The sequence below is a fragment of the Solanum stenotomum genome, chromosome 9 (assembly GCF_019186545.1).
Source record: "Solanum stenotomum isolate F172 chromosome 9, ASM1918654v1, whole genome shotgun sequence".
In the NCBI taxonomy this organism is placed as follows: Eukaryota; Viridiplantae; Streptophyta; class Magnoliopsida; order Solanales; family Solanaceae; genus Solanum; species Solanum stenotomum.
Window position 1 is genome coordinate 7,936,838 of NC_064290.1, and position 12,674 is coordinate 7,949,511.

A 12,674-nucleotide genomic window follows, 5' to 3' on the forward strand; every position below is an offset into this window, starting at 1 on the left:
TTTGAAAGTGTGGTTGATGCGAACAAAAAACAATAGTTTAAAGTGTGGTGCTATAGTAAAGGTACTAAAATTAGTTCCTTTTTATAGTAAGGAACCTTTTTCTTAATATTCTTTACTAATGCAGCTGAATTCAGAACTGTGAAGGCAAATACAGATGCACATTTCCATGATGTTGCCTTAAGGATATGAATTCTGATGCACTTTATGTCATGCAAAGGAAATTAAAATGAAGGAAGCAATAAGAACAATTTAACAATTGATGAAGCTAAAGAAACACACTTTGGACAGATCAAACACCATATAACCTAAGGGCAAACGTCAGAACACAGTACAGAATTTCGCAGGGAATTAAACAGAAGGAATAAAACATATCAAAAGTGACGCTGAAACAGGTTTGACAAGTCCTCCATTGTTAGTTTTCCTAAGGCCTCTGAAGAACCTTGGGAAGAGAAAGAGCGGAGGACGGGAAGGTGGGAGCAAAGAAGTAATCTAATAAAAAGATTGATAATAACAATTTGCAAGGAAAATCATCAAAATGCTTTATTTTTGTCACAACACATATGCAACTATGTGACGACTGTAAGGAAAAGACACTTACCCTTCAAACAGTAATTTCTTCTTCTCTTGCAACTCTATGATGTTCTCTTCAATCGTATTCTCTATCACAAATCTCACAATCCTACAAATTAGAAGAAAATAATAAGCTCCATTCAATGGCCTCGAAAGTACAAGAAAGGCAAAACACACCAGACAGGTTTATATTGCCCTGTTCGATGGATTCTATCTTGGGCTTGCTGCTCCACCGCAGGATTCCACCAAGGATCCATTAAGAAAACCTAAAAGGATCAAGAGATGAGCCACCTAACATGAAATGTGTCGTGTGCTTATTCAAAAGATAAATACGAGTCATAATAGTATCTTGAGCTAGTTCTTTGAGTGTGCAGAGAAGTGAAGTAAGGTATATCAAACGAACCAAATAACATGAAACATAATAGGAATGCAACACTAGATACGCACAAGCCTTAAGAATTTAGGGCAGTACCCAGAGAAAGAAAATAGATCCTTACATTTGATGCAACTGTAAGATTGAGAACAACAGCTCCAGCTTTTAAACTCATAAGTAATATCCTGCAATCTGAATCCTCAGTGAATTTGTTAACTGCAGCATCTCTTGTGGCAATAGACATGGATCAAACTAATTGAACACAATCGATGCCCGACAGCTGAATACACACAATACAAGCTTCTTTTTTATTAGTCTGAAAAGAGGAATGGAAAGTAGGAAGGAGAAAGTGTCATTATATCTTACATTAAGAGAATACTGTATCAGATCCAAAAATGATGTGAACTGGTAAAAAACAATTCCTTTTGCAGAACCGTCCCTTTCAACCATGAACCTAATTTCTTCCCCGTACATTCAATAAAATTAAAAGTGAGCATCAAGAATGTATTTAGCAATATTATTCGCAAGTAGAAGAGTCAAAAAGTTAAGGGCAACATCAATCAAATTAACAAGACTGAGATTCTTCAATACTTGTTCCACTGAGTGGGACACAACTAGTTTTAAAAGCAGTTTGATTTTCTTCAATGCAATAGAACATGATGAAGATACAAGATCACGAGCTCACACCCCTTGGGTTAGAACATTTTCTTAGTTCTGAATCTATTAATGGAATAAGCCTGAGAATCACAATAAATAATGGTTTAGCGCCTGCATATGATGATGTGACATGACATCTCTTGCTCTCTTTGTAAAAAGGAAAGAAATCCATAAGGCAAAGAAGAAAAGCAAACCGAGGAGAATATGATGAGAGTGTAGAATACAATTGCATACCAAAGCATCTATTTTAGTGCTCGTTTGGAATTTATCAAGCTGAATTCCGTTCAAAATACTTGAGGACCAAAACCCTTTGACAGTAGGTTTAGAATTAGAATCTCCCTTATCATTATTTGCAGTGAAGTCAAATGTTACATGAAGGGCATGGCATTTTCTCCACACTTTCAGCTAAGCCTATCAAACATGCCTTCCAAAACACGTGCCTGCAAGAAGTAACTGCAACAATCAAAAAGAGATGCACAGTTCAAAGAAGACTCTGTCAAATTTAGAAGTACTTGAAATTCTTGGACCTTGAATGGCTAACATAAAAATAATTTAATAAATGCAAAAAGGAGAGAGCTATCAAATTGACAATGAGCAATTGAAAGGTGCTTGAAGTTTCTGGATTTGTTTCTTTCCTTTTCTTCTCTCTTTTCGTATTTCTTGGTTTGGGAGGAGGGAGTGGGTAGAGGTGCGCAAACTCACTACTGGATCTTCCACTGCATCATGACATAAGTCACATAATTTTTCAACATCTCCAGCCTCTTTATTGCCACTAGCCAATTCTTTTCTACAGTACATCACAAGGTTACGATGATCAGTTGCCTGCCGATTAAAGAAAGACATTATATTGGTCAGACATTTTCTGCAATCAAATTTGGCTGATGACCCATAGTAAGACAAATATATTTATGAGAGGCAAGTTCAGACGAAGCAAAAGAAAGGCCTGTGTTTGTATTTGCGCTCATATAATAGAAGGACAAGAAAACTAGAAGCAGACACTTCAAAATTAAGTTCACAGAGAAAAGGTTAGTACAAAACATTAGCTTTGACATGAGAAAATAGTTTAAGCAAACAACTATGTTTAAAAACCTTTAGCAGTCGTCTGGTAATCTTGAATGCACATCAAATAAGTCTTCCATAGTCTAATCTTTACACCAATTTTACATATTTGAGCAGTGAAAAAATGATACCTGTGGTCCCATAATTTCCTTGACCAAATTTTTGACAAACAACTTTTTTTGATAAACCCCTTGACAAATTGAATTAACTATCCATTATTATCTTCCAACTACACATCTAACCCCCTAGTCGGAAAAATAATGTAATATCATAGTGATAAGCTTATACCGAGAAATGTTTATACAAAAATTACAGCAGAAAAGCAACATGGAACAGAAGATACAAGAAGAAGTTCCAGAATATTCTTATCTATGCACACATAAGAAATGTATTGTCAATTAAAAAGGACTATGGGAAAGAGCAGAAAATAAATTTTTGCAAGAAAAGAAAATTGGATAGAGATTGTGTGACCAAATCATGAGGGTCATGAGTAGGAATGTTGTAAGAAAAAGAATGAGGAGTAGGAATGTTGGTACCTGCCGTAGGCGTGTGATCATAGCAAAAATGTGACCATAGAGAGTTCCATCCTCGACATATCTGCACCAAAATACAAAATGTGGATACAGTTATAAATAAAAATATCCTTGCTCCCTTACTTTTTGGCAGGTAATGGCACTAATGATTAAGAATTTTATGGGAAGAAAAAGATGTATAAGATCTTAAGTTAAAAACCAAGATACTAACCCAATATGTTCAATAACTACTTAAGAACAAGCAATTATAGGAAACAGATTTAATGCAAGTAATCCATGCATAAGCAAGAGAACGGGATACACAGCAAAAAAAAAAACCAATGAGCCAGCAAATTGGTGCAGCTGGAGCCAAGAAAGTGGACTTGCAAGGAATAAGAGCTCGAGTTTGAAAAATACCTATCGAACTGTTCTCGACTTCTATTGTGCAATGACTTGTAGTAGTTAAATTCATTCACATCCAAAGAATCTTTTCTCATAATAACCTGAACCCAAAAATAGTAACCAATAATAGAAGATTATTATCAAAATTGAAGCACATGACACTACTGCAAGACAGAACTTACAGTCTTTGTGGGAAGTGAAAGATCAACAACTCTTTCCTTTTTGGTATGTCTTAACAATAGGCTTTTTAGAATTTTGTGCTTCAACAAAACAATAGCATCTCCACCGTCATTCTTGTGTCCCATAGTCATTAAAGGTTTTGTAATATACTAGAAAAAGAAGACGTGTCAACTTTATTATGCTAGCAATCAGATGAAGCCTCAAAAGTATGTATATTATTAACTTACTTTCCTCCATCAGAGGAAGTGGAGTGCACGTTGGTCAGGGCAACTGTAGAATTTATCAAAGGACGGTCCTCACAAGATATTTCAGAAATAACAATATAAAGAAAAATAATTTTGAGTCGTTGCTTATTTCACCCTCAGGGGTAGCCGACTAGGACCAAGGATTTAAAAAGGAACCTTTGTGTCTACCTAAAATCAAGTCCCCTCCACTCACAATTTTTGCAAAAGTAATAAGCACAAGGGATAACTCGTAAGAAACGGACCTGTATAGAAGTAAATAATTTAATTAAGCTCAAAACAATACGAAGTAAGCAAAATGTAGTTAAAGTAGCAGAAGTTAATTTACAAATGAGTACAATTCTACAATATGGTTTTGCAGGGGTGTACAAGTTAAGGCCCACTTATAAGAAGATTCTAAAGCAAGAACCACCTTTGGGGTTTTGTTGTCTACCGTTTTGATATAATGAGTCTATATATGCCACAGAAGTTCAATCAGTTAAGAACATTTCAGATAAAAGATCTTGTGTCACATGAAATTTGGAGTTCTACAAAACACATGCAAGATTGTTTCAGGGAAACAAAGAGAACAGAATGTCCATGTAAAATATAAAAGGGTGCTCAAACTAGAATTGAAGATGAAATTCCATGTTCTTACATTATGTTGTGTCTTAATAGCTGAAACATTATTAAGATTATTCAGTAGTTAACCTATAGGTTTCTTCCTAACCACCATAAGATTTATCACAAACTAATGACCAGCATAGCTGTTAGCACATTATTCAGCAGTTAACATGATCGACTTGAAAAAAATTGCATAAACAGTAAATGATCACCATGTATCTGGAAATGCCAAGTTAAGAAAACAAAAACTTAATGCATGAATCTATGACTTGCCTCGTCCAAAATGATGCGCTCCCACTTCACTTAATGCAGAACTGACTTCCTTGTGGAAACATCTTCACCAACCCAGGCTGAATTTTCAATAGAACCATCATCACTCCATTTTGAGTTCTTGTTGTTCTGTTATGACTTCTTTGGCCAATAGTCAGCCTGGATAGTGGAGTACGTAGTAATGACAAAATCATATTCTCCAGTTTGTACATACATTTCTCCCTGTTGGTGCCATGATACACAAACGTTTTGTTGCTTCCTTTAGTGGTGCAACGTTCAATCTCGCGAAAACACTGCGTTGCTCCAATTACAGGACATACAACAAGAGTTCCTTTTACTATTGGGAGTTCCTAGGAAGTACCGGGTGAAGACGGCAATATACTGGAACCACTAGTTGCTTTCTTTAATTTGCGTTGAGCAAGCACAAGTGATATGGCTTCAACCGTCTTCCCCATTCCCATTTCATCAGCAAGAATACCCCTTTGAATATAGTTTCTTGCTTTAATGAACAAGCCAATCACTCCTTTTGGTACCTCAATAGTGGAAAGATCAAANGCTTTCTTTAATTTGCGTTGAGCAAGCACAAGTGATATGGCTTCAACCGTCTTCCCCATTCCCATTTCATCAGCAAGAATACCCCCTTTGAATATAGTTTCTTGCTTTAATGAACAAGCCAATCACTCCTTTTGGTACCTCAATAGTGGAAAGATCAAATCTGATGGTGCCTCAGCAGTTTCAGCAAACGAGACGTTCTGAATATTCAAGTCTAAATCATCTTGAATAATTCTCCAGAAGGAATTCATCCATTTCTTGTTCCAGTATCTCCCATGTCAAAACTGATCTTCTTATCTTTTGCATCCTCTCACGTTCATATTTCCTCATTTTTATCCTTCTCACCATGCCATAGAATCTATGATATGCATCCGTATCTTCATCCATTTGATCTTCAGTAACACAAACAACTATCAATTTAGTTAGAAAATTACGCGAACTATTCAAAGCATTTATAGGTGTTAACATTTCAAGATGGATCTCCCCTATGGAATTTGACATCAATAAATTAAAAATAGGAGAAAATTAAAGATAACAGCTCATCGCTAGGGCACAACATTCGTATGGTATTTTAATTTACATGTCATTCATTATTTTCTATTTTGGGTCATTTCAAAATCATTCAATTTCAACCAAGCTTTCAAGATTCAAGAGCTTCAGAAGAAAAACAAACAGGAAGACAAAGAAGAAGAACCTGGAATTGGCGGATTCATTTTCCCGACAAGCTGAGAGAAATTAGGGCTTGTTGTTTTTCTGATGCTTAGAAACTGATATCCATCAATGGACTGGTGGTCTTCTTATATAGACTTGGGCTTTCCTCTCCTCTCCTCATGAGCTGGCTTTTGGGGTTGAGTTAGTCCCAGGTGTCATATCTTTACATGGTATCAAAGCCCGGTCTATGTGGACCGGGAGCCCAAATGAGGATGGAACTTGCTTTGATACCATGTAAAGATATGATACCTAGGCCTAACTCAACCCAAAAGCTACCTTATGAGGAGAGGAAAAACCAAGTCTATATAAGAAGACCACCAGTCCATTGATGGATATCAGTTTCTAAGCATAAAAAAAAAACAAGCCCTAATTTCTCTCTGCTTTTCGGGAATATGAATCCGCCAATTCCAGGTTCTTCTTCTTTGTCTTCCTGTTTGTTTTTCTTCTGAAGCTCTTGAATCTTGAAAGCTTGGTTGAAATTGAATGATTTTGAAATGACCCAAAATAGAAAATAATGAATGACATGTAAATTAAAACACCATGCGAATGTTGTGCCCTAGCGATGAGCTGTTATCTTTAATTTTCTCCTATTTTTAATTTATTGATGTCAAATTCCATAGGGGAGATCCATCTTGAAATGGTAACACCTATAAATGCTTTGAATAGTTCGCGTAATTTTCTAACTAAATTGATAGTTGTTCGTGTTACTGAAGATCAAATGGATGAAGATACGGATGCATATCATAGATTCTATGGCATGGTGAGAAGGATAAAAATGAGGAAATATGAACGTGAGGATGCAAAAGATAAGAAGATCAGTTTTGACATGGTAGATACTGGAACAAGAAATGGATGAATTCTTTCTGGAGAATTATTCAGATGATTTAGACTTGGATATTCAGAACGTCTCGTTTGCTGAAACTGCCTAGGCACCATCAGATTTAATCTTGCCACTATTGAGGTACCAAAAGGAGTGGTTGGCTTGTTCATTAAAGCAAGAAACTATATTTAAAGGGGGTATTCTTGCTGATGAAATGGGGAATGGGGAAGGCGGTTGAAGCCATAGCACTTGTGCTTGCTCAACGCAAATTAAAGAAAGCAACTAGTGGTTCCAGTATATTGCCGTCTTCACCCGATACTTCCTAGGAACTCCCAACAGTAAAAGGAACTCTTGTTGTATGTCCTGTAATTGGAGCAACGCAATGGTTTCGCGAGATTGAACGTTGCACCACTAAAGGAAGCAACAACTCTTGTGTATCATGGCACCAACAAGGAGAAATGTATGTACAAACTGGAGAATATGATTTTGTCATTACTACCTACTCTACTATCCAGGCTGACTATTGGCCAAAGAAGTCATAACAGAACAACAAGAACTCAAACTGGAGTGATGATGGTTCTAGTGAAAATTCAGCCTGGGTTGGTGAAGATGTTTCCACAAGGAAGTCAGTTCTGCAAAAAGTGAAGTGGGAGCACATCATTTTGGACGAGGCAAGTCATAGATTCATGCATTAAGTTTTTGTTTTCTTAACTTGGCATTTCCAGATACATGGTGATCATTTACTGTTTATGCAATTTTTTTCAAGTCGATCATGTTAACTGCTGAATAATGTGCTAACAGCTATGCTGGTCATTAGTTTGTGAAGAATCTTATGGTGGTTAGGAAGAAACCTATAGGTTAACTGCTGAATAATCTTAATAATGTTTCAGCTATTAAGACACAGCATAATGTAAGAACATGGAATTTCATCTTCAATTCTAGTTTGAACACCCTTTTGTATTTTACATGGACATTTTGTTCTCTTGGTTGCCCTGAAACAATCCTGCATGTGTTTTGTAGTCTGAGAGTAGAACTCCTAAATTTCATGTGACACAAAATCTTTTATTTGAACTGTTCTTAACTGATTGAACTTTTGTGGCATATATAGGCTCATTATATCAAAACTATAGACAGCAAAACCACAAAGGCGGTTCTTGCTTTAGAATCTTCTTATAAGTGGGCCTTAACTGGTACACCCCTGCAAAATCGTATTGGAGAATTGTACTCATTTGTAAGTTAACTTCTGCCACTTTAACTACATTTTGCCTACTTCATATTGTTTTAAGCTTAATTAAATTATTTACTTCTATACAGGTCCGTTTCTTACGAGTTATCCCTTGTGCTTATCACTTTTGCAAAAATTGTGAGTGGAGGGGACTTGATTTTAGGTAGACACAAAGGTTCCTTTTTAAATCCTTGGTCCTACCCGGCTAGTCGGCTACCCTTGAGGGTGAAATAAGCAACAACTCAAAATTATTTTTCTTTATATTGTTATTTCTGAAATATCTTGTGAGGACCGTCCTTTGATAAATTCTACAACTTTTCTGATGCGTGCCCACATTGGCCCGACCAACGTGCACACCACTTCCTCTGGCGGAGGAAAGTAAGTTAATAATTAATAATATACATACTTTTGAGGCTTCATCTGAGTGCTGACATAATATAGTTGACACGTCTTCTTTTTCTAGTATACCATTGTTACAATGAGCTCTATTTATAGACACTACATTATAAATCTTATTCCCATTCTAACATTAAATATATGTCTCATTTATTCAATTTAACCAAATAGAGTCCAAATCAAAACATCTTTGCTAATGAATGTTTTTATCTTATGTATAAAGAGATGAAAGGCACAGGTAAAAGAACTCATAGCTACTTATATAATCGAGAATGTTGTCCTTTTCTCCTCTCTACTAGCATTCTCAAATATATTCTTTTGTTTTTCCAAACGAATGTTTTCAATGTTGAGGGTGCACTAATCTCTTGACTCTGGCACAAAAAGTTATAACCCCACCCCAAACTACGTTCTCTTTTAGGTCCTTCAACCAATTAATATGACCCCACATAGCCGCTTTTGCTAAAACTCGAGCAGTTCTCCAGACAACTCGTTTTAGATCAACTTATAAGTTCTTGGCAGTCTATAGATTATCGACTTTTATTTATGACCAATAAATATGGATATCTTTACACCATATGTATTCCTTTTCTCCTCTATCCCTAGTAAAATTTTGACTCTTCCAATATTTAGGAAACAATAATCTTGAGAAGTAAGGTTGTTCCTCCTTTTCCCTTACTTTCTTTTCTGTTTTGGTGCTTTAATGTGCTTACTCAGTCGAACAGGTTAAAATATAAGATATATCCTTCTCTTATAAGCTTCATAAATATAAGTGTTATTGAATGTGTAAGAGAACTAGAAGGGCACAATAGAACATATAGGATGTACATAAAAAGAAAAAACACGCTTAGAAATCCTTCATAAATCAAAGTTAAAACTTAACCAAAAACACCACAAAACCAGTAGATTGAAAGATGAAGCCTTCTTCCCTTCAATGAACAACAAAAAGACTACACTTAGCAGCTATAATAAAAGGTACATCCACTAGTAAGGAACATGGGATAGCACAACTTGTTCTGTGCTGACCAGACATGTGCTTGTCACTGTGTTTCTGCACTTCAATAGCCAGCAAAAGCAGACCTGCCTTCTAGCATTTTTTCCTTCTTTTGTTCCCAATCAGATATCAAGACCTACCATGTGTTCTCCATTTCTCATATGCTTACACGCCAAGGGCTTTACAAAACTAGTTAAATCAAAATGTGGAGAAGCTGAAGAACTCACAGAACCTTCACCACAAAAGGGAAGGATAAAAAAACCCTCCTACTCTGCTAATGAGATCACTTTTTATTAGTGATCATCTCAAAATTATGCCAAAAAACATGCTTTCCTTGTCCTTATAGAAAGATATAGCCTATATGCTACTCCCACATTGATTCAAACCATTACAATTAAACAAAGAAATTTTTTTACCAAACGAACTTACTGATTCAACTGCATAACAAGGCACCATCAAATCACACCAATCAAAAACATTTGTTCCTGCCAAAACATATTTAAAAAAAAACCAAATGACAAAAAAAATCAACTATTTCTCAGTTAATCAGATAAACAAATATACATAGAATTCTTCAACTTAGAAAACACAAACCTCAGGGTTTTTGTAAGAAGAGAGATGTTCAAAGAGGAGGTACATAGAGAGTGTGAGAGAGATGACAATGAATACTCCAGCAATTAGTGTTGCTCATACAGGAGGCGAGTAACTACTGAAAAGGTCGTGGATGACCCGGTTATGCTCCGATGATAACGATATTACTCCTTGCATCAGCTACGATTTAGGGGTTCGCCCGAAACATTGATTTGCCCGATGATCGGAGCTATATGATTTTTTTTTTCTCCGGCTGAATTTTTGTCAATATATTAAAATAATATTTAAAAAATTGAACGAAATGGTCTGATAAACCCTAACCTTTCTACTTACCTTATTGTCAACTGAACCCTTCAACACAATAAAATAAAATATTTTAAACTCTTTTGACCATTGATCAAACTTATGTGGCAACTTAATTGTTGAGTTGACATAAATACGTGATCTCACGCAAAAAAGGAGCTTGAATATTAAAATTTAGACTAAAAATAATTAAAAGAAAAAGGAAAATACAACAAAAAGAACAAAATAAAATAAAAATTATAAACTTCACTCTTTCTTCTTTCCCCCACCCCTCCCCATTTCTTTCACCTTCCCTGATCTTCCCCCACCCAATCCCCCATTCCTTTCGTTCTCCCTTCCTCCACTCCTTTCCAGTTCTTTTTCTCTTTTTTCTTTTTCATTTTCTCTTTCCCAAATTAGAAATGAGATCGTGCAAAAAATGAGAATAAAATGAGCAAAGGAAAATCGAGAAAATTGGTGCAATATTGAAATCCACGAAAGAAATATGTCTAATGAGTATCTTGAACTCTTTTTGTTGTTAAAATTATTAGCAATTTTAGTGTTCCATCTTTAAATTTGTTATTGTTCTTGATTTGTCTTTCTTTTCCATTTTCTAGGGTAAAGTGACAAAGATCCAGTCGTTTTGAAAGGATAAAAATAATTGATGAATGTAAATTAGTTGAAGTATGTTGGATAAAATTGTGTATAAATATTATAATGTATTGAAATACTTTATGGTAATTCATTGGCATCTGGGAGAAAATGAGTTTACATGTGTTCGTCAAGTGATATGAAGATAGAGTGCAAAAAATGAAAAAAACTAATTTTTTTTAAAAAATTAAACAATAAGTAACGTGTCATATAAAACCTGATGTGGTGATGACATGTAATTTTTATTGTACGTTTGAAGTTCACACAATGTCAAAGGAATTTAAAATGCTGAGTTTCATTGAGTTTAAGGGTTCAGTTAGTAAATAGTCAAGTAAAAATGTTCAAAATACAAACTCATACAAGTACAAGGATTCATCAAGACTATTTTGCCTATATCTATCCTTCTCAACATTCCTCAGTATCTACGATCTAAATCCATATCTTCATCCCTTCCGTCTTCAGTAAAACACAAACAATTATCAATTTAATTAGAAAATTACACGAACTATTCATAGCATTTAACATTTCAATATAGGAGCATAAGGAATTTAACAGCAATAGGAGAAAATCAAAGACAACAGTCACCATTAGGGCATTCCACTTTACACATCATTCGTTATTTTTTCATTTTGAGGCATTTCAAAATCACCCAATTTCACACCAGAAAATCAAGAGCTTCAGAAGAAAAACAAACAAGAAGACGAAGACAAAGATGAAAACGACGAACCTGGAATGGGAAGATTCATATTCTGAGAAAGAACAGAGAAATGCGGGCTTGAATGGAATTAAGAAGCTGAGTTGAAAATTGAATTGGAACTCGAAAAGTTGAGCGGGAAGGACTATTTATATAGGGGAAAATTAGCAATTAAGTCATAATACCTAACATAATTAGTCAAAATAACAACACTTTAAAATATTTATTTAAAATGGCAGAATGACAATATTTTTATAAAATAATATGTATTCAGAGTTTAGTATTTTAAATTAATTTTATTTATGGAAAGAGTCCAATATTGAACCAAATTATATACCAATAAATAATTAAACCAACACCATTAACCATTTTTCATCACCATTCACGTTTCTTTCCCACCTTTCACGTTTCAACTTTATCTTTCTTCAAGGTGCTAAATTGTTGTTCATCAAGAAATTTTCTTTATTGTTAAACGAATCTCTTTATTAATTCAAGCAGATTTCTCGGTTGGCAAGGTAATTTCCATTAGCCATTTTGATTTTTTTGATTTGATGTTTAAATCACCGATTCTATACATTACGGATTTTCAATTGAATTTTACAATTTTTATGTGAATTTGTTTAAATATTCATCATATATTTATGATTTTCAATTTTTTTTTGTGATTTTCTTTTAATTTTTCAGATTTTGTAGATTCTAGAAATTCATATATATCTTTGTTTTGTTTGATATTTAATACATTTTTGATAATATCGAAATTTGCTTTTAGGGTTTTGGATTTTGGGAAAAGCATTTGCTCCATTAAATATTTTGTTTGATATTTAATACATTTTAATATTTGTTTGTCTCATCCATTTTGTTTCTTTTCGTTTTCCACGTTATTTTTGGGCTTT

The 12,674-nt window shown here is 34.6% G+C and overlaps 2 pseudogenes; one reads left to right on the forward strand and one right to left on the reverse strand.

Moving 5' to 3' along the window:
• Positions 1-477: 477 nt before the first annotated feature.
• LOC125877231 (ATP-dependent helicase rhp16-like) lies at positions 478-5,488 on the reverse strand (annotated as a pseudogene).
• Positions 5,489-6,523: 1,035 nt separating this feature from the next.
• Positions 6,524-8,343, forward strand: LOC125877232 (ATP-dependent helicase rhp16-like; annotated as a pseudogene).
• Positions 8,344-12,674: the final 4,331 nt, after the last annotated feature.